The sequence below is a fragment of the Pseudorca crassidens genome, chromosome 2 (genome assembly GCF_039906515.1).
Source record: "Pseudorca crassidens isolate mPseCra1 chromosome 2, mPseCra1.hap1, whole genome shotgun sequence".
Classification (NCBI taxonomy): Eukaryota; Metazoa; Chordata; class Mammalia; order Artiodactyla; family Delphinidae; genus Pseudorca; species Pseudorca crassidens.
Genome location: NC_090297.1, coordinates 74,802,464 through 74,827,391, shown reverse-complemented (window position 1 = coordinate 74,827,391; position 24,928 = coordinate 74,802,464). Strand labels below are relative to the sequence as shown.

At 42.1% G+C, this 24,928-nt stretch overlaps 1 protein-coding gene and 1 long non-coding RNA gene across 3 annotated transcripts in view; both read left to right on the top strand.

Moving 5' to 3' along the window:
- The window catches only part of DDAH1 (dimethylarginine dimethylaminohydrolase 1), a 259,185-nt gene that overhangs the window by 1,227 nt on the left and 233,030 nt on the right, over window positions 1-24,928 (top strand). The window lies entirely within an intron of this gene.
- On the top strand, window positions 404-23,179 carry LOC137218927 (uncharacterized). Of its 2 annotated transcripts, XR_010940921.1 has the most exons (4): window positions 541-822; window positions 1,407-1,558; window positions 6,502-6,645; window positions 22,889-23,179. It is a non-coding gene; the product is annotated as an uncharacterized lncRNA (long non-coding RNA). The 2 variants fall into 2 exon arrangements; XR_010940922.1 differs by lacking the exons at window positions 541-822; window positions 1,407-1,558; window positions 6,502-6,645 and adding an exon at window positions 404-519.

Sequence of the window (24,928 nt, the reverse complement as noted above, 5' to 3'; positions counted from 1 at the left end):
GATGGGGAGAGATCCAGGGCCCGAGCACCGGGACGCGCCCGGCCGCCTGCTGCCCGCCGCCCCCTGCCGGCTGCCCGGCCCGCGCTCCCGGAGTCGCCGCGGTGGCCAGGACTAGAGGTTTCCGGCGGCGCGCGGCGCAGGACGTTTCCAGCCCCAGCCCCAGCCCATATTTGGTGAAAGTCTTTCAAGACTCCGTCATCCAGCTCCGGGGGGCGGCGGCGGCGGCCCTAGGAGGAGGCCCAGCAGCGGCGCGGCCGCCGAGCTGCTGAAAAGTGCCCGCGCCCGGTCCTCGTGCCGCCCGGCCGCAGGCGTGGCTGGCGTGCGGGCGCGCGCGTGCCGGGGAGACCGCGGCCGCCTGGCTCGAGCCCGCACCCCTGAGAGGGCCCGGCCCGCCCTGGGCTGCGTGGGTGGCTGGCGGGGAGGGCGCCGGCCCGATTGTGTCACTTTTCCCGTCCACCCCGCTGTTGACTCGTCCTCCCAACGGAGCAGAGAGTTGCCGCGCTGTGCCAGACTTGGAGGGTACGCCCAGGTGCGGGGCTGTGTGTGCGTTGTCGGAGTGTGGCGTTCGTTCAGACATCAAGCCCACCCGAGAGCGGGGACGTGGAAATGACTTTGGGGAGAAGTCCCCAGGGGCCTGGATCCCGTTATCCCTAGAAGGGAGAGAGGCTGGAGCTCCCTCTTGGTTTCTCTTGGTCTCCCACATCCCTTCCTCCCTTCCTGGTCAGTAAGTTCCGTGGGGGCAGAACCCCTGGATAGGAAGCCCTAGCTCTGCCATCCACTAGCCTGCAGTCTTCAGTAAACTGCACATCCTCTCTGGGCCTTGTATCCTTCATCAATAAACTGGGAAAGGAGACAGCACGTAGTAAAACTGGAGCAGTCCCTTTCAGGGCTAAATTTCACGCCATCCTCTCCTGATAATAACAGAAGCCAACGCTTATATAGGGCTCACTCTGTGTCAGGCACAGTTTTCAATGCCTGCTATTTATTGACTCATTTCATTCTCCAGTGCCCCGTTGAGGTAGATCCTCTGGTTAACACCATTTTCTATCTAAATGAAGAAGTGGATGCACAGAGGGTAAATGTCTAGCCAAAGGGCACTCACCTAGCAGGTAGCAGAACTGAACCCAGGCATCTTGGTCCCAGCAGGCCTTGCCCTTAACCGCTGTGCCTACTCCCCATTTCTTACTTTAGATGTTCAGGCCTGTCCCTTCTTCTGGAACTTAACCTTTATTTAACTCTATCACAGCTTACCCAGATGTTTCAGGATAAATGCATCAGATAGAAAAGTAGTTGAGAAGTTAACTGAAGCTGTGTGAACCTCTAAGAATTGCCTAATGTACTGGCTCTTGGGGAAGAGGGGGAAAGGAGTGTTGCATTTCAACAGAAAAAGCCTTAATGCAAATAAGTTTACATAGTGGACTTCTAGACACCTTGGCAGAGGGTGGGGAAGATACCTTGGCCTTTGGAGTCCTTCTGATACCTTACAAGCCACATTGATCAGGCAGTCCCTACTTCTGGAATTAGGCTTGGCCCGGTAGGAACTACATTTGTCACTGAGGTGGGTTTCAGTGTCACTTACTTGATCGTTTATCAGTCTGAGTGTTCCTTATAGACCCAACCTACTGTTAACTTGTTTTTTCTAACTATATGTTATGAGTATAATTATCTATGTATCTGAGGACAAATTGTTTATCCTCTTTGAACTCCAGATTTATTCTGATCTCATGAAATGTCATGGTACCATGGTAGGCACTGGTGACATAAAAAAGAGGACTTTAACATTGACCTTCCCCAAAGGACTTTACAGTCTGTTCCTGAAGTGAGTACAAAGTGCTGTGTGGACACCTTTGGCCCTGGGGAGTGAAAATGGAACTAATCTGAGTCTGTAAGGATGAGCAAGAGTCTGCTACACGGAAAGATATTTGAGACAGAGGGAACAGAGCCTTGACCATGCAATGCATAATGAGGACCTGCTAGTGAGGCTTGACCATAGAATCCCTTTGGGGAACTGGCAAGAGAGGTCAGCTGGGATCTTCTGCAAATGCCCTTGCCCGTGGTGTTGGGACTCTCTACAGCCAGTGGTGAGCCGTGTGTGTGAGGTTTTGCCTTGGTTTCCTCATTTACAAGATAATGGGGTTGCCCCAGCTCAGGGGATACAGCGCTGAAGCGCTCACAGGGATCAGCCAGGTAAACAAAATGCCATTCCAAGGACTTTTGCCAGCTGACACTGGCCTCAGCCTGGGGGAACCATGGGGAGAGTGTGGACTCTATGGGGGGGGAGGTGCAGTGGGGGCTAAGTGGTTGGTAGGTGAAAATGTAGGTCCAGTGTTTGCTTGTTTTCTCAGTTTTTAATGAGATCTGGATCTTTAGGTGAAGGCTTTTACTTTTTAAAATGTTGGTAATTAATTAGAACAATGTTAAAATGCCATCAAAGTTAATCCTGGGAAAACCAAAGAAGACAGTGTGAGGGAGCTGCCAGTTGTGACCTCCAGACTGAATGTCTCTGAGAACCTGTCCTGCTCTGGCATTCTGTAACTCTCAGCCTCTTGTGAAATGTTAAGGAGTAGCACCGTGGGCTCCATTTAATTGTCAGTTTGACTAGATTCTCATTTGTTTAAGAATCATGGCTGTCACTTGACTCAGTTGTAAGAGTTTATACTTTATCAACAAAATTGGAATCAGTGTCTCTTTCTTATTTTCTACTTTCCACACTCCCCAAACACCACTCAGTCTCCCTCTTACTTCTCCCCTTGACTTTATGTTGTAAGCAGCAGGTACTCCTTTGGCAGCATGCTAGGAAACAATATTTTGAGGGCATTCGTATCCAGTGGGAGCTATATCTGTTTATTTCCTCCACCTGGCATCTGTCCACAGGAAGCCAGGCATTTCTAACCCCTTAACCTTACAGAACTTCTTGTTTTGTGATAACACAGAAACATTTCAAAGGAATGGACTGGAAGGCACCTCTCCCACTCTGCCCTGCAGTCTATCTTCTAGACGTGCTTGAGCAATATGAAATATATTAATTATAAGTCACTATCAAATGGGTTGGTTCCAGATTTAGGGATTAAGAATTAACCTTCACCTCTTCTGGATTTTATTTCCAGAGATACCTGTCTCTTAACTGCCCACTTAAAACCACATGTACCACATTCAGCATCTAGAAAGGACTTGATCTGGGCACAGTACATGAGCACACAGATAGATCCTACAGAGAGACTGAAGCCCTTTATTCATGCCAAATTTTGCAGGACCGAGGATTAAGTGTAAAGGAGGATTCTGGCAGTTGGGCTGATTATGTGAAAGAAGACATAAGACATGTTTAATACTCAGCAGGAGGCTTGGCATATAGTAAGTACTTAATAAATTATAATTATTTCCACAGCAAGCACCACAATTACCTTTACTTTTACTACAATTAGCGTAGAATGAGCTAGACTTATTCTCTAGAGAATATTCTGTATTCTTTAGACTAGATGAAAAAACTTGATGAACTGTAGTTAAAAAATCATTTGATAAATGGTATATAGCTGATGTGATTTATAAGATCCACCCAGGCCAGGATCCTGGCTTGCACTGGGGCTCCAGCAGTCATCTAATAAAGCACCCAAATGGCCTTGCCTGTCACGGAATTGCAACTTTGCCTACAAGCAGTGTTGAGCCATGTGAGGTTTTGCCTTGGTTTCCTCATCTGTAAGATAATGGGGTTGTTCCAACTCAGGGTCATGCACTCAAGTGCTCCACAGATCAGCTAGATACAAAACACCACACCTGAGGATTAGTGCCAGCTGACACTTGGTCTCAGTGTTTGGGAGCCATGGGGATCGCTATGTCTATGGAGCCTGGGTTTTGCCTACCAAAGGCTAAGCAGCAGAGTGTCTGTCTCCAAAGACCATTCTTTTGAGGAAGAACATGGTATTTGCCCTCCATGAAATCCACCTTAAAGTCTAAGCACTTGCCCCCAACTTCTTGACTTCCCCTTAAAAACTGATTGTGGATTCCTCACTTCAATATTTTTCTAAATGCGAGCTTACCTGTGTTTTCGGTCATTGTGGACCCCACTTACTTCAGGAGATTCTGGTAATGAATGAGTCAAATAATAAAAGAGGGTTTCCTCCTCAGGAACCCCTGCCTGAGCTTGTTCCTGTTTTCTCTGAAGAGAAAGAGATGTGTCAGAGCAGAGGAGGAACTCAGAGACTGAGAGATACTTCTAGCCTAACTTAGTCATCACCATTGACTTTATTACCTGAGGCAGATGGTGCTGCTACCGCCCATGGCCCATGGTCACCCTCATATCACAGCTGCTCAGCATGGAGCCCTCCAGGCACCCCCCAAGCACTCCCTCTGTGCACCTTGTGCAAGGTGTCCCTGAGTCTTGGATGTGGGCATGGGTGTGGTGCCCAAGGTTATGGCAAAAAATAAAAAGCATGGAGCAATTTGAGGCTAGTCCCAGACGTTTCTCTGATGTTTTTTTTTTTATCCCCTCTCCTTTAATTAGGTTTTAGCTTTCAAAAGAAAAACAAAGCTATTTTTAAACAGTCAGTTCTTTTTTTGGGTACTTGTTTCTAACTTTTTAAAAAATTGAGATATAATTGACGTACAACATTATATTCATTTTATGCGTACAACATAATGATTCAATGTATGTATATATTGGGAAATGATCACCACAGTAAGTCTAGTTCACATCCATCACCTCACATAGTTACAGTTTTTGTTTTGTTTTGTTTTGTTTTGTTGGTGAGTAGAACTTTTGAGATCTACTCTCTTAGCACCTTTCAAATATACAATACAGTATTATTAGCCATGCTGTACATTACATCCCCAGGATTTATTTATTTTATATTCTTTTATAACTGCAAGTTTGTTCCTTTTGATCACCTAAACAGTCAATTCTTAAAGGAAAAAGACAATATGTGTTCAATGCTTGAACCTTCTGAGGCTCTGGGAAATGCTGCTGGGGGAATTATAAAGTGTGGTATATATACCAAAGCACTGCAGATCCAGGATATGATGGTTCAGTTCACTCCTATAAATATGATATGAATGACAGGCTTCATGCTAGGTGGCAATGCAAAGAGAAATAATATCTAGACTTTGCCATTGTGGCTCTCGTAGCCTAGGGGAGATCTAGATGCTTAAACACATGATACAATATAGCGATCTATGTTCTATGTACAGTGTAGCCAAATTGCTCTGGGAGTACAGACAAGGGACGTCTAACTTTGAGTCTCTCCTTTAAATATGTGAGGTCTTGTTCAGTTTGTATTTTTTGATGGATGGGAGAGGTCAGACCCAGTCATACAGAGGCACTAACGTGTATGTTCCAGTTGAAGCTGGTGATTGCAGAGAATATGGGCATCTTCATGAGACAACAGACAACACCTAAAAGTGAGAAACTTAGGATGAGCCTCTGAAAATGCATTAATCACAGAGAGGACCATCCCCGTGGGTGCTGTTGGAAATTATCACTATGAATCCTTCTTTCTGAGGTGGGAGGGAAGGGAACTGACATTTACAGGGCAACTGACATGAGCCAAATGCCTTAGAGGTTATCTCACCTAATGTTCAAGAAAATCCTCTAAGGCGAGCATTTTGAACATCTTTCTAAGCTTAGGAAGTCGGGGTTCAGAGAAGTTAAACAACTTGCCCAAGATCAAGCGGTTAGAATGCGACCAAATAAGGATTCCAATCCAGACCTGTCTGACTGTGTCCCGACCCAAAGCCTGTGCCCTTTCTACACTTCTGCTACACCATCCTGACTGCCTGAGTTTCCACTCCCTTTATCAGTGTTTGCTCTTTTTCTATTTTCTTTTATTGTTACCATCTTGCTTTATAGAGCCAGCCCTTTTACCTTTTCTTAGCACTTTCAGATCCATTGATGTTGAAGTTTTTGAACCACTCACTGGTGAGCCTGGCTTCTAAAAGGAGGTGCAAATTAAAGTGAATGGGATCATTATCATCATCATTATAATCAGAGAACAGGCATAGTGATATTAAGCCTGCACTTACATTTGCTTCCTTGCTAGGCACTATGTAGAATGATTTAGATATACGTGATTTCTGCCTTCTAGGGACAGAGGACACGTTCCTCAGGATGTGGAGTTTAATTGGAAATAATGAAGGAGGTATGATTTCAGGATTCTATGTTTCAAAGACAGAGGGAAGTGCCATGGCAGTCTAAGTCTGCACTAAAGTGATACTGCGGCTCTATAAAGGCAAGGTGGTAACAATAAAAGAATACAGAAAAAGAGCAAACACTTATAACGGGAGTGGAAATTAGGAAGTTAGAGGACTATGTGAAAAGGGTATTGGACAAATGCACTGAAGTGTGTGTGAGTGCGCGTGCTTGTGTGTTGGGGGAGGGAAGGTTGGGGGGGATGGAATGAAAAGGACATAGTGAATTATGACATTCTTGTGGATTCATTATCTTTTCTTGTTAGCACGGCTCACCCGGACTCCATTCACCTTTCTTTTCTCTGGGCTGTCTGCACTTTCTAGGTCCTTGCTCTGCTATTTTGAAGAGACGTCCTTGAGTCTCAGGCCAGGAGATGTGGCCAGAAAGGGCTACTTTCATAGTTGGGCCATCCTGCAAACACTGTTTTCAAGGGTCTGCAATCCGAAAAACTGTGGCCAAGGAAGCAGGTAGGGGATGAGGGTGGGTGTGGGGTAAGCTCAGGAAAGACTTTTGAAGTGACATAAAGTGAGAATTGAGACAATTTCCACTTGAAGTCACCTCTCCACTTATTACGCATTAACCGTCTGGAACCAAATGCAGCTAATTTAGCATCATGTTGGAAAGTTTATAATGTGAACCACGTCCTAGGGCCAGGGCATCCAGGTTTTGATCCTTTGTAAGCGTCTCTCTTTTGGAATTCAAACTGGTGTCAGCACATAGGAACTAAGAATGGTGCCAAGTTTTGAGTCACCACTCTCTGCTTTCTTCTAGAACACCGTGGGAAAAGGATGGGCAGACTAGTTAAGGTAAAACCCAGTCCCACCCAAATGCTCACTGAAGGCTGGAAACAAATCCATTTTTTAAATGTTTGAAAAAGCAGATTGAACTCAGGAAAGAGGTAATAAGCCTCTGTTCTTTGGTTTCAACTTGGGTCTGGAGGCTTGTTTTCTGAGTCTCGAGGCTGTCACATCGGGTGTTATCTATAACCCCTTTAGGTTTCTGGGGGGTTCCCGCTTGCCTTTTATTAAATGATTGCACCATGCTAGGGTTTAGGGATATAAAGGTGACTAAGATGTGGTCCCTGACTTTGAGGACAGCATAGTCTAGAGTGGTAAGAGCATGGGTAAATAATGTGTGTGTGCAATACTGTGTCACTTCACAAGGGTGCAGTGCACCAAAACTGCTTCTGGATCCCTGTCTGAACATGGCCCTGTACTAGGGGTGAGGTCTTCTCATTGTACTGGATGGTGTTGCTCCTGGAGTTTCCAGTACTTCTGCAAAGCTTGAAAGAACAGGCTATGTTTTTCTCTGCTTGGTTTAAATGACTATGCTTAGGACATAGTATCAGCATGAGCCTGGAGGGTCCTCTGATAACCTCTCCTTAATAAGGGGTTGGATAGTTTTGTTTTGAATGCCTTTCCTCTTCCCTTTGGTAAGCAAGCCAGGCTTCCTGATGTCTATTTATGGCCTTTTAGGTATCTTACATCATCTGGCATTCTGATGATAAGTAATGGATGTGTGAATTATATTCTTGGCCTCATCAGAAATGGTGCATAGTGAATCCCAGGATTTCTGTTATATAGTTTTAAAGGTAAGCCCAGTTACTTGAAGCCTTTCTCCTAGGCAGGGGACCACATTGGAAGTAGACAGGAAAGGAGAACTTATTGGGCAAGAGGACTGTGTCCTAGGATCCCATTACATTTGGTAGCATTTTAGAGTATTGTTTAATTTGATTCCCTCATTGTTTGTGGTGTGCCATCCGGTGTTATTTCTTTTCTTTTGTTTACTTTGGGTTCAATTTTCTCTTATTTGTCAAGTTTCTTAATATGGAAGCCTAGAACATTGATTTAAGGTCTTTTTTCTTTCTATTATAAGCATTTATTTTATTTTTTTTACATCTTTATTGGAGTATAATTGCTTTACAATGGTGTGTTAGTTTCTGCTTTTGTAGATTTCCCTATAGATGCTCCAACTGCCTCCCACAAATTTTGATATATATGCTTTTATTTTCATTCATTGCAAAGGACTTTCTTTTTTTTAATATTTATTTGTTTATTATTTATTTATTTATTTTGTCTGCGCCGGGTCTTAGTTGGGGCACGCAGGATCTTCACTGTGGCGTGCGGACTCTTAGTTGCAGCATGCATGTGGGATCTAGTTCCCAGACCAGGGATTGAACCCAGGCCCCCTGCACTGGGAATGTGGAGCCTTAACCACTGGACCACTAGGGAGCTCCTTCAAAGGATTTTCTAATTTCCTTTTTTTATTTCATTTTGACTGCTGGTTATTTAGTGTGTTATTTAGGATCCAAATATTTGGATATTTTCCAGGTATCATTCTGTTATTTATTTCTAGTTTGATTTCATTGTGGTCCAAAAATAAACTATTTGATTCTTTCTAAAATATCTTCCACTTCTCTTCTCACTGTGTTTACGTTTTACTTTAAATACTTGTACATAGTTATATTGGCTGTTTTAATGTTATCTCCTAGTCTCAGTATCCCTGTAATTTCTAGGTTTGTTTATATTGATTACTTTTTCTCCTGATTCTGGATCACATTTTCCTGCTGCTTGACATGTCTAGTAATTTTTTACTTGGAAGCTGTTATAAATATTACGTTGTTGAGTTTCTGGATTTTTTTTTTCTTTCTTTAAATAGTGTGGGGCTTTGTTTTGGCAAGTCTTTAAGTTACATGCAGATCAGCTTGACCCATTCAAAGCCTTATACTTTCCTAGGGCAGGTCTAGAGAATCCTTTACTCAAGAGATAGTTCAGGCTTACTACTAAGATGTGACTGCTGGTGTCTCTATTGAATGACCTAGGATGTCACTGAGGTCTCTCTACTAGTCAACATCGAATGTCAGGAATGCAGTTTAAAGAAGATGGTCTAGGATGGCTTCACTGAGTAGGTGGTTTACACTTTTCTTTTGCCTTTCATTACTGGAGCAGTGTGTATGAATTCTTTTAATGATATTGATCTGTAATGTCAAACTGCTTTCCAGAAGGTCATAACATTTTCTACTTCTACCAAGAGTTTAGGAGAGTGCCTGCTTCACAATATCCTTGCCAGTATTGAGTTTATATTTAATAAATTATAGCATAATCTCTTGGAAGGAATATGATGAAGCCATTAGAATCATGTTTTATGAAAACTAATAACTTGGGGGAAAACTCTCAAAACAATGTTAATTGAAAGCAGGACAAAAAAATTCTATACACATCAAGATATCACTTTTATATAAAGATCATATATATATATATATTCATTCTTTGTTAATAGCATTTATCTGTGGATAATGGGATTACAGGTGATTTTTATATTCTCCGTATTTACTTTTTAAATATTAATTAATTAATTAATCAATTATTTAGTTTGGCTGTGCTGGGTCTTAGTTGCAGCACGTGGGATCTTTGTTGCAGCATTCTGACTCTTAGTTGTGGCATGCAGGCAGGATCTAGTTCCCCGACCAGGGATCGAACCCCGGCCCTCTGCATTGGGAGGGTGGAGTCTTACCCACTGGACCACGAGGGAAGTCCCTCTCCTTATTTTCTTTTAGTATAACTTTTATACTAAAAACTACTTTACAATATGAGGTACCTGATAAATGAGTGTATAGTAAAGAAAGGGCTTTACTCAGAACGTGGAAATACCTGGGGACAAGAAAATCTACAGATATAGAAATCATATACCCTCCACAAAGTCTAAGCGGAGTCACATTTTTCAGACTTTGTATTCATTAAGGATCCTCTGAGAGTGAAGCTGTCTGGGACGTCGAAAGGAATGTCCTGACAGCACCTCCCACCTAATTGGGAACTTGCAACAGTTGCATAACTGGTCAACCCATGTCCATGGAAGGGAAGCAACTTTCTGCCTTGAATTGTTGTATTTATTTTGACTCGTTTGGACCAAATGCATTTTCCTTGGTTTCCATTTTACACTTTAACACTGAACGTATTTGTTTGATAGGACTGGTATAACAAAAGATCACAGATTAGGTGGCTTAAACAACAGCAACTTATTTTCTTACAGTTATGGAGGCTAGAATTCCAAGATCAATGTGCTAGCAGGGTTGGTTTCTTCTGAGGCATCTTTCCTTGGCTTTCAGATGGTGATCCTTGTGTCTTCATATATACATGTACATGTCTGTATCTATTTCTTCTTATAAAGACACCAGACATATTGGATTACCCTTAATTGGACTACACCATAATGATCTCATTTTAACTTAATTACCTCTTTAAAGACCCTATTTCTAAATATAGTCACATTATGAGGTACTAGGGTTAGGACTTCAACATATGAATTTTGAGAGGATACAATTCAAGCCATAATGCTAGGTTTAGCTGTTTCTTCCAATTCCTCATGGTTGTAGCAGAGGCACAAAACCCATTTCTTTACCCTGCAAGCGTAAACTCTAGATCCCAAAGTGCTTGATGTTGAATTCTGGCTCTCTCACTTAAGAGCTCTTTGACCTGGGATGAAATACCTAGACTCTCTACGCTTCAGTATCCTCATCTCTCAAATGGGAACAATACAAGCACATATCTCACAGGTTCGTTGTAAGCATTCAATGGTTTACTTTATGCAGATCTTGTAGAACAGTGCTTGTCACAAAGCCGTATAGTAGGTGTTCAATAAAGGTTAGCTGTTATCGTTACATCAGATTATCTCATTAGTAGAGGTATCTATTTAACACTATACTTGACACAGAAGGTATAGTGATGAACATAAAAGATGTCCCTGTCTTCACCCACAAGGAATTTTTTCCCTGGATCTGTGTGCCCTTCTTATTTTTGGCAAGGGAACTTTTGTTCTCCTTTGAAAAATTCTGTGTAGAAATACTTTTCTAAGGGAAACTGAGCAGTCAAAGCATGCTTGATCTCTCTGCCCTTCCCTCATTGTAGGCACTGACTCTTTAATACGGTTTGTAGATTTAGGGAGAGATAAAGTCTGGAAAAGAAAACTGAAATGATCAATCCTATGTCCTTTTTATGGTTGTCTCTCCTTTCTCTACCCCTTAAACAACACACACATTTATACCCCTTTAGCTGTGCTGGACACAATTTCAAAATCCACATGCCCAGATTGTGCACCTAGATAACGCTGTCTTGTGAGGTTGTGGTATCTGCTACGTTAAGTCCTTGGTCCTTCTAGAATGCTTTGATGACTAAAAATATGGATGATGAATTTGTTCTCTGTACACCAGCTCCCTCACCCTCATGTGGGAACATGTCCTTTGGGTCCTTTTTCAAGCAAAGACTTGTGCTGATCTACCTCATACATTAATTCTAGCTGTAGTAATACTTTGGGAAAGGAATAGGATCCCAAAATAACCACCAAGAGAAGTGTGTCATGAAAGGTCATGGCAATGGGGCAGAGGATATTGGACAGAAGAGTTCTAAAAATAGGAAGCAAGAGATCAAAGACCCAGCAGCAATGAGGAACCTTTTTTGGCTTTGATTCACAGAAGGGGGAGGCAACTTTCCCCAGCCCGCTCTGTCCTCTGCTCCAGCTGCCACTCACACCCCGCTGGCAGAACCGCCAGCGGTGGGAGGATGGTGAGCGCATTCTTCTGCCCTGGGTGCTGACTGCCTTTACATCATTTTGATGATAAGTGTATTTATATGATGCTTAAAAGCATGTCAAAATAAGTAACATTATGGAGAATTTTACCTTATTGCCATATTCCTAATGTTGCAAGGAACGCAAACATTTCTGGGCAAGAATACTTAATTTCAGCTTTCTTTCGGAGCAGGTCTTTAGGTTTTACAAGCTAGAGTTGATTTTTCATTGTCTCCTGACATCGTACCTGATGATTAAGTGTTTGCAAAGCTAAGCACCAGATTTTAATTGGGCCAGCGGGATCAGCCACATCAGATCCCATCAGCCACTCTGTGTGTTCTGTGGGGATGGGGTACGGGCATATCTAGCTGCAGTTGAAGGAAGTGATAGTTTAGATATGATGTCCAATGTTCTCCCGTTGTAGATAGAGCTTTGATGATAATGAGGTAGGTAGATTAAGACATTAAAAACATGGGCCTCTTGAATGAATTTGGGAGATTATTCTGTTTGTGTGTGTGGCTTTGTTTTTCAATTCCATGAACTAGAGAATCAGAAAATCTGAGGTGAATTCCATAATCTCTCTATAAATCAATTTCCTCTGCAGTAAACTAAGCTTACTGACACTTGCTTAGAGACGATAAATGTACAGAAGTGCTTGCAAACTATGCAGGACTGTACGGGTGTTCCTTTTAAATCACACGGTTGTCAGAGAACTAGTCTACGCATTCACGTGGAATCCACCCCTTCCTCTTCAAAGAGGCTTCACTTCATTCATTCCAAAACTATTTACTTCACGCAGTGTGCGAGGCACTGTGCCAGGCACCAAAAAGCTACAACGATGAATCATCCAGATCTTGCCCTCAAGGAACTTAGCGTACAAGGAGGCATATAAACCACTGAAAAAGGCACTGCTTGTTTTTTAAAATTTAGCTTCAAATGACTGCATAATTGAACATAATACCACATTTGAAAAGTGATTTAGCAGTCCCTCTTAAGTAGTTAGATGATAATGTATGTGTTAATGGACATGCATTAGTCTGCTAGTAGACTAATTAGTACGTATACTATTAGTCAAGAACATGGAGAAACGCGTGTGAAACAAAGGTGTCCTGACTGAAGACAGGCGATTTGGGGTACTGCAGTGATTAATGATGACTGACAGTGCATTAATCCCACCCCTTGCTGAGGGATCACTCTTCATTCGGCTCCCCAAACCAAAACTGACCGGGAAACAAATAATTGATTCTGTCTAGCCCTCAAGTCAATTTCTCCATGTGTTTTGACTCAAGGCTTTATTAGCCTGAATCCGTGAGTAAACGGCCATTTTGTTTAACCATTTCTTTGCAGTATAGTTAACAAATCCTCGACTTTATTCTAAAAATAGAGGCAAAGTTGAGATTCCTCCAGGAGACTGGGAATCCTAAGATTTATATGAGGGAAATATGCAGTTATAATTCTAAAAATTATGCAGTTTGTTATCAATTTAATGAAAATGAGATATTTGATAAAATTTTTAGCCATTTGAAAAGCACAACAAAATCTTAACTCTTTTAAAAATCTAGCTTAAAGCACATTCTCAGTCAGGATTATGGCTTCAAAAATATTCATTGAATAAAAATATAAAAGACCTTCTGAAAATATAGGACATGATCCTGATCTCTCCTCCCAGTAAAAGAAAGCTGCTTTAGAGATCAGAAATGTCATAATTTCCTTTTCAGGATAACTCTGAAGGCCTGTACATTGGTCTTGAGTCAGTCTCTCCTTCAGGCATTAATAGGTTTAAATTAGTATGGGAGATCTTAAATATGGTCCTGAGGAAAAAGAGGCTATTGTGAGCTCAGAAAAGAGGAACATTTCATTTGGGGCTTAGAATAATGGTTGAAAATGATTAGAGGATCTAATCTGTGGGTGCAAGCACTTATCTAATGAGTTCCACAGAATGGTGAGAAGAGAAAGGCAAATACTGTGTGAGCAACAAGTAGAACCTTCAAGTGAAGATGCTCATGGTAGGCAGAGGCCCAGGTTACCTTATGAGGGCAAGACATTCAACTCCTGGCCAGAATCCTTAGAAAGTCCCTCCACAGAGAGTCCAGCAGACTGGTCACAACTCTCCAACCTGCAAGCACTCTGACTAAAATGCTCAGAAGAAGGTAGTACAGATCTGCATCACACATCCAGTCATAACTCATATGGTGACCCGTATTGCCTCAATTGCCCGTTGCCTCTCAGTAAACTGTATCACCAATATTGCTTCCAGTTTCTGAATTCAGTCAATTCACACAATGGCTATTTATCAAGCCTCTGGTCTCTACCATCTGCTGGGCACGAAGAATCTTTTCCTTCCTCTGACCTCTGATTTGTGCTTCTACAAACTGCAGTGAGCTTCCATGGGCCTACGATGGGACACCTTCTACTGGTCAGATCAGCAACAATGCCCTTTGAGGGTAGCCCCTGGGTTCCCAATGGCCTCTGGCCTCACATTCACAGTTAAGGACCCAAGTCACTCACTGGTTCTCACTAAGCACCCTAAATGTTTTCAGGAGATCCCAGAAGTTTTTGTTGGCCCATAATGACAACTATTTGAGAAGACTGATTCGCTTTCAGAATAAAAGGCAGGGTCAGGATTCATTCATTCCCTGGCTTTTCTGGTATTTACTGCTATATACCAAACTACTCCAGAAGACAGTAACCTAAAACAGAACAGTACCCATTAACTTGTATCCCATGGATTCTGTGAGTCAGGAATTTAGCCAAGACTCAGCTTCTTCTGAGAAAAAAAGATTCTTCTGTACCTCCTGAGATGGCCAGGTCACTCAGTGGTACTCCGTTGGAAGATGGCTGGTCAAATGGGTCTAAGATGATTTTCCTCTGTGTCTGGCATCTTGGTGGGGATGTGGAAGTGTGAGCTCAGCTGAGACTGTGTACTGGAGCACCTACACATGGTGTCTCCAGCACCGCGGTCTCGGAGGGGGCAGACGTCTTACATGGAGGCTGAGCAATCAACCCAAGAGAACCAGGGGGAGGCTGCAGGGACTTTTCTGCCTTCACCTCAGAAGTCATGCAGCATTACCTCTGCAGCATTCTATTGGTTACAGGTGAGTCCTAAGGCCATCTCAGATTCAAGAGGAGAGAAATAGGATCCATTTCTTGATAAGAGGCCACTTTGTAGAACAGCTGGAGAAATACTGTTGCAGCCATCTTGAGAAAATACAGTCTGCCACTTTGGCACCTGTGTCTCACTTATTTACTACTCAAACTGCCTCTACCAGATTCTTGTCTAGGAGTTAGTTACTCTGTCTACTCAGAAACCAACCTTCTTCCCTCCCTTCTTTCCCTCCTCCCTAGTCAAGATGTCTACTCTAATAAAAACTTCCCAGAGACTACCTAAAAGTTACAGGGTAGAGTAAATAGGTGCTTGGTTGGAACTAGCAAGAAAATATGGGTCAAAGAGGAAGGAATAATCATGACGAGAAGAAGTAAGAGAGGTTTCATTGAGGCCATTGTGCTGGACTTCAGACAAGTAGAATTTTGACAGATTAAGAGTAGGGGAGAGAGACATGTCATTCCTACATGAGCAAAAACACAGAAGTGTAGAAAGGTATGTTGTATGAGGAAAAGCTAAGACTGCTAAAGAATTTGAGCTTCAGACTCTAGAGCCACTGAGAAGCCAGGTTTTAAAAGCTGTGTTTTAGGAAGATGACTCCGGCAGCAGTGTGGAAGATGCACTGGAGAGGTGATATTTTGGGGAAAAAAGATGGCTAGTCTCTGTAGGGCTTAATATAGTCCCCCTTTGACAGGAAAGGAGAGAGGGCTTTCTCTCTTTTTTGGTCTATACGAAACAGTAACAGTGACTCTTTCTCCAGAAATGGTGGCTTGAAATGGCTTGAAATGGTATGATGCATCACTAAGTATGGACCTTCCTTTAGCGAAGACTTGTCCAGATGTATTTGGATTGGATTGGATACATGGTAGGACTAGTCATCCCCTTGGGATGACCATCCCACCTTCCCTCATCCCAGTGAATCTGTGCCTCAGCAGCCCTTCAATTTCACTGCCTTCAATTTCCCATGTCCACCCCAAACCCTTGCCCTAGCTAAGAAGACCTAGAGTTTCTGCTGTTTCTTCCATCATTCCCTCAAACTTTTTGTGGCAACTACACAGAACTCCTCACCATTCCCTGGCATACCATGCCCTATCTCACTGCCAAGTCTTTGCATATGATCTTTTCTCGCCTAAAGAGTTCTTTCAAAGTATCACCTCTTCCTCCACCAGGCAAATACCTTGTCATCAATTAATACCCAACTGAAATGTCACCTCTGTGAAGCGTGATGCAGTAGGCTGCTACCTTCTTGTCTCCCATGATATTCTGTCTTCTACTATAACATCTGTCCTATTATAGTGTCATGTATATTTCATGTTTATTTTGTGAATTAGGTTGAGCCCCTCGAGGGAATAGACCACATCTTATCATCTTTGTCACTAGTGTCTCTCACAGGAGTAGGTGGTCAGTAATGTTACATTAAGGAAGGAAGGAAAGTAGGAACTTCATTTGACTCTTGCTAATGTAAATGTTGTAAATGTTGGTCTGTGTTTCTGATCTAGAAATTCTGATACTCTGAATGAGCAGGGAGTTGGTATCATTCTGTGCAGAACAGTAGTGTGTAAGTCTGCTCAGAAGAAGCTGGATTTCTGTTGACATAAGGTTACCGAAGGAATCTGGAGAATTAACCAGTGAAAACCAGCAGATCCCAGAGCTCTATTCACAAACATTGTTTATTTCTAACAAACACTTTCCCAGAGGTGTCATGAACAGCCAATGGCGTGTCTCTCACACCCCAGTAACCATTAAAACTGGCAATTTCTTGCGTGGTTTCAAAGCTGTGGAGCAGCCCTGTGTAGCCTGGATTCATCAGTAATATTCTCTGAGCTGAAAGGCTGACATTAACGGTTAGTTTAGGTCATTGTCAACTTCTGTGGTCTCCTTTTAAAACCTAAGGTCACACATTCATAAAAAGCCTTCCTGACATAGTGTGGATAATAGCGGGGAACTCAGCTTACACATATACTAAGCCCTAAAGAATGCTCCGTGGGCAGAGCTCAGCTTACTTGGGAGAAATTTGTTTGCACAGGGTTTCAGAGCCCGCGTAGAAGGGATGTTTTCCCTTTTACCAAGAACCCTGCCATGAACTGCTTTATATAACCAAGGCAGTGCTAGCGAGTTTTTGTTGTTGGTGTTTTCACGACAGGTAGAGTAGATAGACTAACGCTGCCTGTGCCTTCTTAAGGCTGAGATTAATGTGAAAGTGCTCATGGCGGACCTTTAAATTGTACCTTTTATTTTTTGTTACACCCTTGGGTTGTTTGCTGGGCTTATTAAACAACAGTCTGTAAAGGTGTAACATTTTGCATCCTTCTGAGTAAAATGTTTTGATTTAATTTTATCCATTAGTTAGCACCCACCCTGCCTCTCACTTAGTTTCAGTACCAGATATTTTCACCTCTAAGGTGACACATGTGTGAAAATGATAATGTTAAAGCTTATAAATTATGGGTAATTCATCCCTACACCGAATAATTCTCCCCTATAGCTGTCCTTTAAAGAGGGAGCTCTCCTGTTCCATCCGAGAATCACTAAGGACCTGAAGCAGAGTGGTTGGTGAAGTGGGGTGAAAGAAGAGTGGACTCTGGACTGGTCACGGCTGCTTATGTCCTAATGCTGCCACTTATCAATGTGATGGGAACCTCTTGGCCTTAGCTTTTCTAGGGATCAATCCCTCATCACAGATTTGTTGTAGATGAAATGATGCAGCCCTTAGAAGATGCTCAGTAAAGATTAGTTTCTGTCCTTTCTTCCTTGACAGGTCAGTAGGGCTGAAGAGCAAATAAAAAGCAGGACTTCAAAGTAAAGGGTTAAGAAACTGTCAGTTGGGCATATTCAAACTTAGAATATGTAAATATATAAATAGGATCCAACTGATGGTAACATGACTTGCAGTTTCCCAGGAACACAGTTATTATACCAGGCAGCGCCAATTTTGTGATTCTGTAGCTACATTTATAATCACTATTATTTTAATTTTTAAATTTAATTTAATTAATTTATCTTTTACACAGCAAGTTCTTATTAATTATCTATTTTATACATATTAGTGTATATATGTCAATCCCAAACTCCCAGTTCATCCCACCCTCCCACCCCGCTTTCCTGCCTTGGTGTCCATACGTTTGTTCTCCACATCTGTGTCTCCATTTCTGCCTTGCAAACTGGTTCATCTGTACCATTTTTCTAGACTCCACATACATGCGTTAATATACGATATTTGTTTTTCTCTTTCTTTTTTACTTTTTTTTTTTTTTTTTTTTTTAGCGGTACGTGGACCTCTCACTGTTGTGGCCTCTCCCATTGCAGAGCACAGGCTCCGGACGCGCAGGCTCAGCGGCCGTGGCCCACGGGCCCAGCCGCTCCGCGGTATGCGGGATCCTCCCGGACCAGGGCATGAACCCGCGTCCCCTGCATCCATCGGCAGGCGGACCCTCAACCACTGCGCCACCAGGGAAGCCCTGTTTTTCTCTTCCTGACTTACTTCACTCTGTATGACAGTCTCTAAGTCCATCCACATCTCTACAAATGACCCAATTTCATTCCTTTTTGTGGATGAGTAATATTCCATTGTATATATATGTACCACATCTTCTTTATCCATTCGTCTGTTGACGGACATTTAGGTTGCTTCCATGACATGGCTATTGTAAATAGGGCTGCAATGAACATTGGGGTGCACGTGTCTTTTTGAATTATTGTTTTCTCTGGGTATATGCCCAGTAGTGGGATTGCTGGGTCATATGGTAATTCTATTTTTAGTTTTTTAAGGAACCTCCATACAATACGGTACTGGCACAAAAACAGAAATATAGATCAATGGAACAGGATAGAAACCACAGAGATAAACCCACGTACCTATGGTCAACTAATCTATGACAAAGGAGACAAGAATATACAGTGGAGAAAAGACAGTCTCTTTAATAAGTGGTGCTGGGAAAACTGGACAGCTACATGTAAAAGAATGAAATTAGAGCACTCCCTAACACCATACATAAAAATAAACTCAAAATGGATTAAAGACCTCAAAGTAAGGCCAGACACTATAAAACTCTTAGAGGAAAACATAGGAAGAACACTCTAACATAAATCACAGCAAGATCTTTTTTGACCCACCTCCTAGAGTAATGGAAATAAAAACAAAAATGGAACCTAATGAAACTTAAAAGCTTTCACACAGCCAAGGAAACTATAAACAAGACAAAAGACAACCCTCAGAATGGGAGAAAATATTTTCAAACGAATCAACAGACAAAGGATTAATTTCCAAAATATATAAACAGCTCATGCAGCTCAATATTTAAAAAATGAACAACCCAATCAAAAAATGGGCAGAAGACCTAAATAGACATTCCTCTAAAGAAGACATACAGATGGCCAAGAAGCACATGGAAAGCTGCTCAACATCACTAATTATTAGAGAAATGCAAATCAAAACTACAATGAGGTATCACCCCATACCAGTTAGAATGGGCATCATCAGAAAATCTACAAACAACAAATGCTGGAGAGGGTGTGGAGAAAAGGGAACCCTCTTGCACTGTTGGTAGGAATGTAAATTGATACAGCCACTATGGAGAACAGTTTAATCACCATTATTTTAAAGGGTTCCTTGACTCTATAGCTTCTTCAGCATCATAGAAATTTCTATTGTAGAAATTAAAAGTCTAAATAAAAGGTCTGTGGGTTACAGTGAATGGAGCACCAGCCAAAGTGTCAGTGCTGTATAATTTGTATTTACAAAGTATTACTTAATCACTCCTCCAAGGGGACAAGAATAAGTTCACTCTGCTAAAAGTTAATCCATATGATTAAATGAGAAATAAGAGATTTAGGTCTTAAATATGAAATATTTTCCGAATTTCTTCTTTTATTAAAGCTTGGCCAAAGACATTCTCTGTTCTCCTAACTCCTTTCTTTATCTTTGATACCTGAAGCTTTGACACTTTTGTAAGCAAAAAATTCAAAGCACAAAGAAAACACCATAGGTATTTGGCTGAATATCTAAGGATCAAATTTACAGAAAACGAATGAGAACAGCCCTTGCTGATAGACGCAGAGACCAAAACGCCTTCCATGTTCTACTTCATGATCTAAATCTAACACAAGAGATTTAGATGAGTGGTATAGTCTCCATACCAGTAGCATGTCAGGTAAATTCTCAGGCCTCATTCCAGATCTACTGAATGAGAAAGCCTACGGTAGGCTCAGCAATCCTTAGTTTAATAAGACTTCCAGGTGATTCTGATGATGGTAAAGTTTGAGAAGCGTTAGTTTAGAACAGATTTTGAAAAACAGAAGGACAGAACCTTCAGAGTGTCACTGTTATAAAATTTTTATTCCGTGCTTGAAGAGAAACAAAAACAGTAAGTCTGTATAGGCCTTCGATAAACATACCTTTAGGCTAAAGAGCTTTCTGAAAGCCAATACCACTATAGAATGACAGTGTTTGGAAGACTCTCAAAAGTCGCTTTTCGTAGCCTACCACGTTAATTGAGAAATGTTTTGACCGCCAAAGTTGGGTTATAATCTACAAATGTTCTGTGGAACCAGTTCCATAAAATAGTTTTGCGCAGAAGACGTTTGATGCCCAGATATTTTTAGGTTACTCTGGGTTACACAGAATGAAAAAGGTTTCCTTGTTGAGAAGTCTTACAAGCAGAGAACATGTTTAATTTTGTGTACTCTAGTGCTCTGCAGGACTTCTCAGAGCTTTTAGTACGTGAAAATGTAATTATGAATTTCCAAAAGAGGATATTCTCTTTTGTGTATGGTGGTTCTCTTCATTTATGGTGTTTTTCAGACTTGTTTGACCACGGAAACCTTCCTCTGTGGAACGTTCTTTATGGCCAGAATTCTGCAGAATCTATCTTGGGAAATGCTGATCTGAATTATAGAATGATAGAATTTCTGTCTTGGAGCTATTTTTAGAAATCAATCAGTTGAATTCCTTAGTTCTGAGCACCTGGCTTGTCAAAAGTCAGGGAGCTAATTATTCCAGAGCCACTTGTAACCTCCAGTTTGTGCTGTTACTAACCCTTGCAGATATGAGAATTTTTTAAATATCAAATTTCGTGGATAAACACCCACTTCCTACACACATATACATGAATGTAAATAGGTTAAGTGTTTTATACCTGTCAATTAGGAAGTAGCCTAACAATGGGCAATACCACAAACTTTGGAGTCAGATTCTGGCTCCATAATCTCCTGCCAGTAAAACCGAAGGGTGAGTTAACTACATTCTACAAATCTCAGTTTCTTATGTGTAAAATGGGGGTAACAATTATACCTACCTTCTGGGTGCTAATAAGAGATAAACAAAATAATATTGATAACATCGTTAGCACTGTGCTTGCCCCACTGTAAATGCTCAATAAATGTTAGCCACTACTTTATTGATTGAACTAAAAATACATAGTGGACAAAAATTACAACCAAATCCACAATGTGTTTAAAGAATTTGTATTTTATTAAATCAAAATAGACTGCACATGCATTTTGAGAAAAAGGAGTATTGTATATAGGTGCAAGACATTATTTATTCATTCTGTAATGTTTAATGTACAAATCAATTTGGAGATCCTTTGCAGTAACTCTGCAACAGTTGGGGTTTACCGACTGCAGGTTAGGAACCAATGGCCTATGTCAATGCATTTTTATCTAAAAACTGTTTAAAAAAATTTACATGAGGAGAGAGACATCTGCCTTCTTTGTTCCATTATTTCTGTGTTTAAATTCCCTTGCAGTTGATTTTTTTTTTTTTTTTTTTTTTTGCGGTACGCAGGCCTCTCACTGCTGTGGCCTCTCCCTCTGCGGAGCACAGGCTCCGGACGCGCAGGCCCAGCGGCCATGGCTCACTGGCCCAGCCTCTCCGCGGCATGTGGGATCTTCCCGGACTGGGGCACGAACCCATGTCCCCTGCATCGGCAGGCGGACTCTCAACCACTGCGTCACCAGGGAAGCCCCGTGCAGTTGATTTTTTTATAGGTCTCTTTGGGCATGTTCAAAACCCATTTCCTCTGATTTAATCTTCTGCAGACCTGCACAGCTGGTAGGCATCTTCCTCACGGCAACATTTTATTCTGAGTAAAACCTCTTCCTAGAAAAACCACTCTATCAATCACTTAATAATATTATGTGCCCGGCATTTGAATAGACACTTGTGGATAGACAGAAGACACTTGAAACCTCTTTTATAACTTCAAGGAACTTATAATGTAGTTGAGGGAACAAATTTATCATTTGAGAGTATCCAAGTGCTATACTGATGGTACTAGTTGAAAATCGTACTTTCTGAAAATGTTCAGAAAAGGGCAAAATCAACGTGGGAGAATGTTTGCAAAGCTCCATGGAGGCAGAAGCACATTTAGTGCAAAAATACAGAATTAGGAATCAGGATTTAGGTTCTAGTCCAGGCTTTGAAACTAACTGTATAACCTTGGGCTAGATTTTAACTTCTCTAGATCTTAGTTTTCTTACCTATAAAATGAACAGTTGGATTGGGCTCTGCCTCCTGGTACTTAAGATGGGAGACCTTTCTCCCTACTGTGCATCTTCACATTGACTGCTTGCACAGCGCTCTGAGATAGATACTACTCAGGGGTGGTTGCCTCCATTTCTCAGATAAGGACACTGAGGCTAGCAAGGTTGTGTCATCTATTACCACCTAGCTAATAAGCGGTCGTTCCAGTACTCCCACGCGGGTTTTCCCTACTCTGGCCTCTTTTCTCTTAACCGCAAGGCCAATTTTCTCCTTTGAGGGGATGGGAAAGGGTTTAAGCTGGACCTTCGATGGGTAAGGGCAGAGATAGAGTTACACTGTGGGTCTAACTCAATCCCCAGAGTACATAGTAATTTATAGTGCAACTCCCTCCCTGAATCCCAGAAAGCCTGTAATATGAGGTTATTTCTGTCCCCGAACACTAGCATTATTATGGAGATCAGCTGAGCATGAAGTGAATTTCTTGCTTATTCATTAGCCTTTTCTTTTTTAAGCATTTCTCTTTCTTTTTTTAATTCTTCATTTTAAAATTGCTTTTCTCTAGGGCTTCCCTGGTGGCACAGCGGTTGAGAATCTGCCTGCCAATGCAGGGGACACGGGTTCGAGCCTTGGTCTGGGAAGATCCCACATGCCACGGAGCAACTAGGCCCGTGAGCCACAACTACTGAGCCTGCGTGTCTGGAGCCTGTGCTCCCAACAAGAGAGGCCACGATAGTGAGAGGCCCACGCACCACGATGAAGAGTGGCCCCCGCTTGCCACAACTAGAGAAAGCCCTTGCACAGAAACAAAGACCCAACACAGCCAAAAATAAATAAATACATTAATTAATTAAAACTGTCCTCGCGTGGTCTGCTTGAATCTGTCTAGAGATGGAAAAGCCTGTGATAGTAATCATGGACTTTACTGAGTGCTTACTTGCTTGGGGTACTAGGATGTTGCAGCCATCAAGCCATCACATTACTGCCACCTGGATGGTGAGCCCTGAGGGAATTTACGAGAGAAACGTAATGCCTGCCACCAAATCATCAGACTATGTAGCACCCGCTCCCCCCCATCCCCGCCCACCTTGCACCCTGACAAAACTCAGAATGAGGAAACACAGGATACGCACCCCAGATAGTGCATATCAAAGGAATGATTTCAGTGAGCCCAGACTCCTGCATCTTCCCATACACAGAAAAGCGCTAAATTCCTTAACTTGAGATATCTGATTTTCTTAAGTAACAGTAATCTGATGTTCTGATTACCTGGTCTTTGTTGCAGGAACTCCTCTATATCCTGGCTCTCCACCTCACCTCTTTGGAACAGTCTTGCAGAGTTATCTGAGATGCTGTGTCCCAGGCTTAAGTCCTTAGTTTTGTTTGCCAAATAAACCATAACTCTGAACTTTTAGGTTGTGTACTTTTTTTTTTTTTTTTTTGGCAGTACGCGGGCCTCTCACTGTTGTGGCCTCTCCCATTGCAGAACACAGGCTCCGGACGTGGAGGCCCAGCGGCCATGGCTCACGGGCCCAGCCGCTCCGCGGCATGTGGGATCTTCCCAGACCGGGGCACGAACCCGTGTCCCCTGCATTGGCAGGCGGACTCTCAACCACTGCGCCACCAGGGAAGCCCAGTTGTGTACTTTTTTTCAGTCTACATATTCAAGGTGTGTTATGTTTAATCTTTACAACCACCCCAGTTAGGAACTACTGTTGTTCCCATTTTATAAATAAGGAAATTGATACAAATAAGAAAATTGAGATGAAAGTGATTTGTCCAGAGTTGCCGAGTCAATTTAGCAGAGTAAAGTCAAACTCATAGAGTTTGGCACCAAAACCTAGGCCCTTAACCTTGAGACTATTGCCTTCCTCAAGGAAAGAAGTTGGACATATATGGGAGGATCAGTTACCTCGTCTTCTTCTCCTTTTCAAGGTTGAGCTGATTTAGATGGAGTTTATTTGAGCAATGTAGGAAGGTTAATTATTTAGGCTAGGAGAAAATTAGCGGCAAGGGAAGGAAATTAAGAAAGGGAACATTTTGGATATACAATTGCATCTCATATACACCTGTCTCCTGAATGGAGAGCCGTTTCCTGACCAATTTTTCTAGTGAAAGAGATTATTCACAGCTGGGAAAAGTAGACCCCACCACTGGCAAGATTGGACTGCCACTGACTGCTATCACAGTTAGTAGTGAGAGCGGGAGGTTATGGACATTTCTAACGTATTTTAATAATTGACAGAAAAAAAAATTGATCCTTATCTTTAAAAAATCAAGAAGGGCTTCAGAAAATTACTTCCTCTATCTTATCACCTCTGCTGTGTCTTATTGTCATGGTAAAATCATGTGTCTCACGTTTTCTTTCCCTCTGCTAATAGCAAGGCTTTAAATTATTATTTTTTAACATCTTTATTGGAGTATAATTGCTTTACAATGGTGTGTTAGTTTCTGCTTTATAACAAAGTGAATCAGTTATACATATACATATATCCCCATATCTCCTCCCTCTTGCATCTCCCTCCCTCCCACCCTCCCTATCCCACCCCTCTAGGTGGTCACAAAGCATCGAGCTGATCTCCCTGTGCTATGTGGCTGCTTCCCA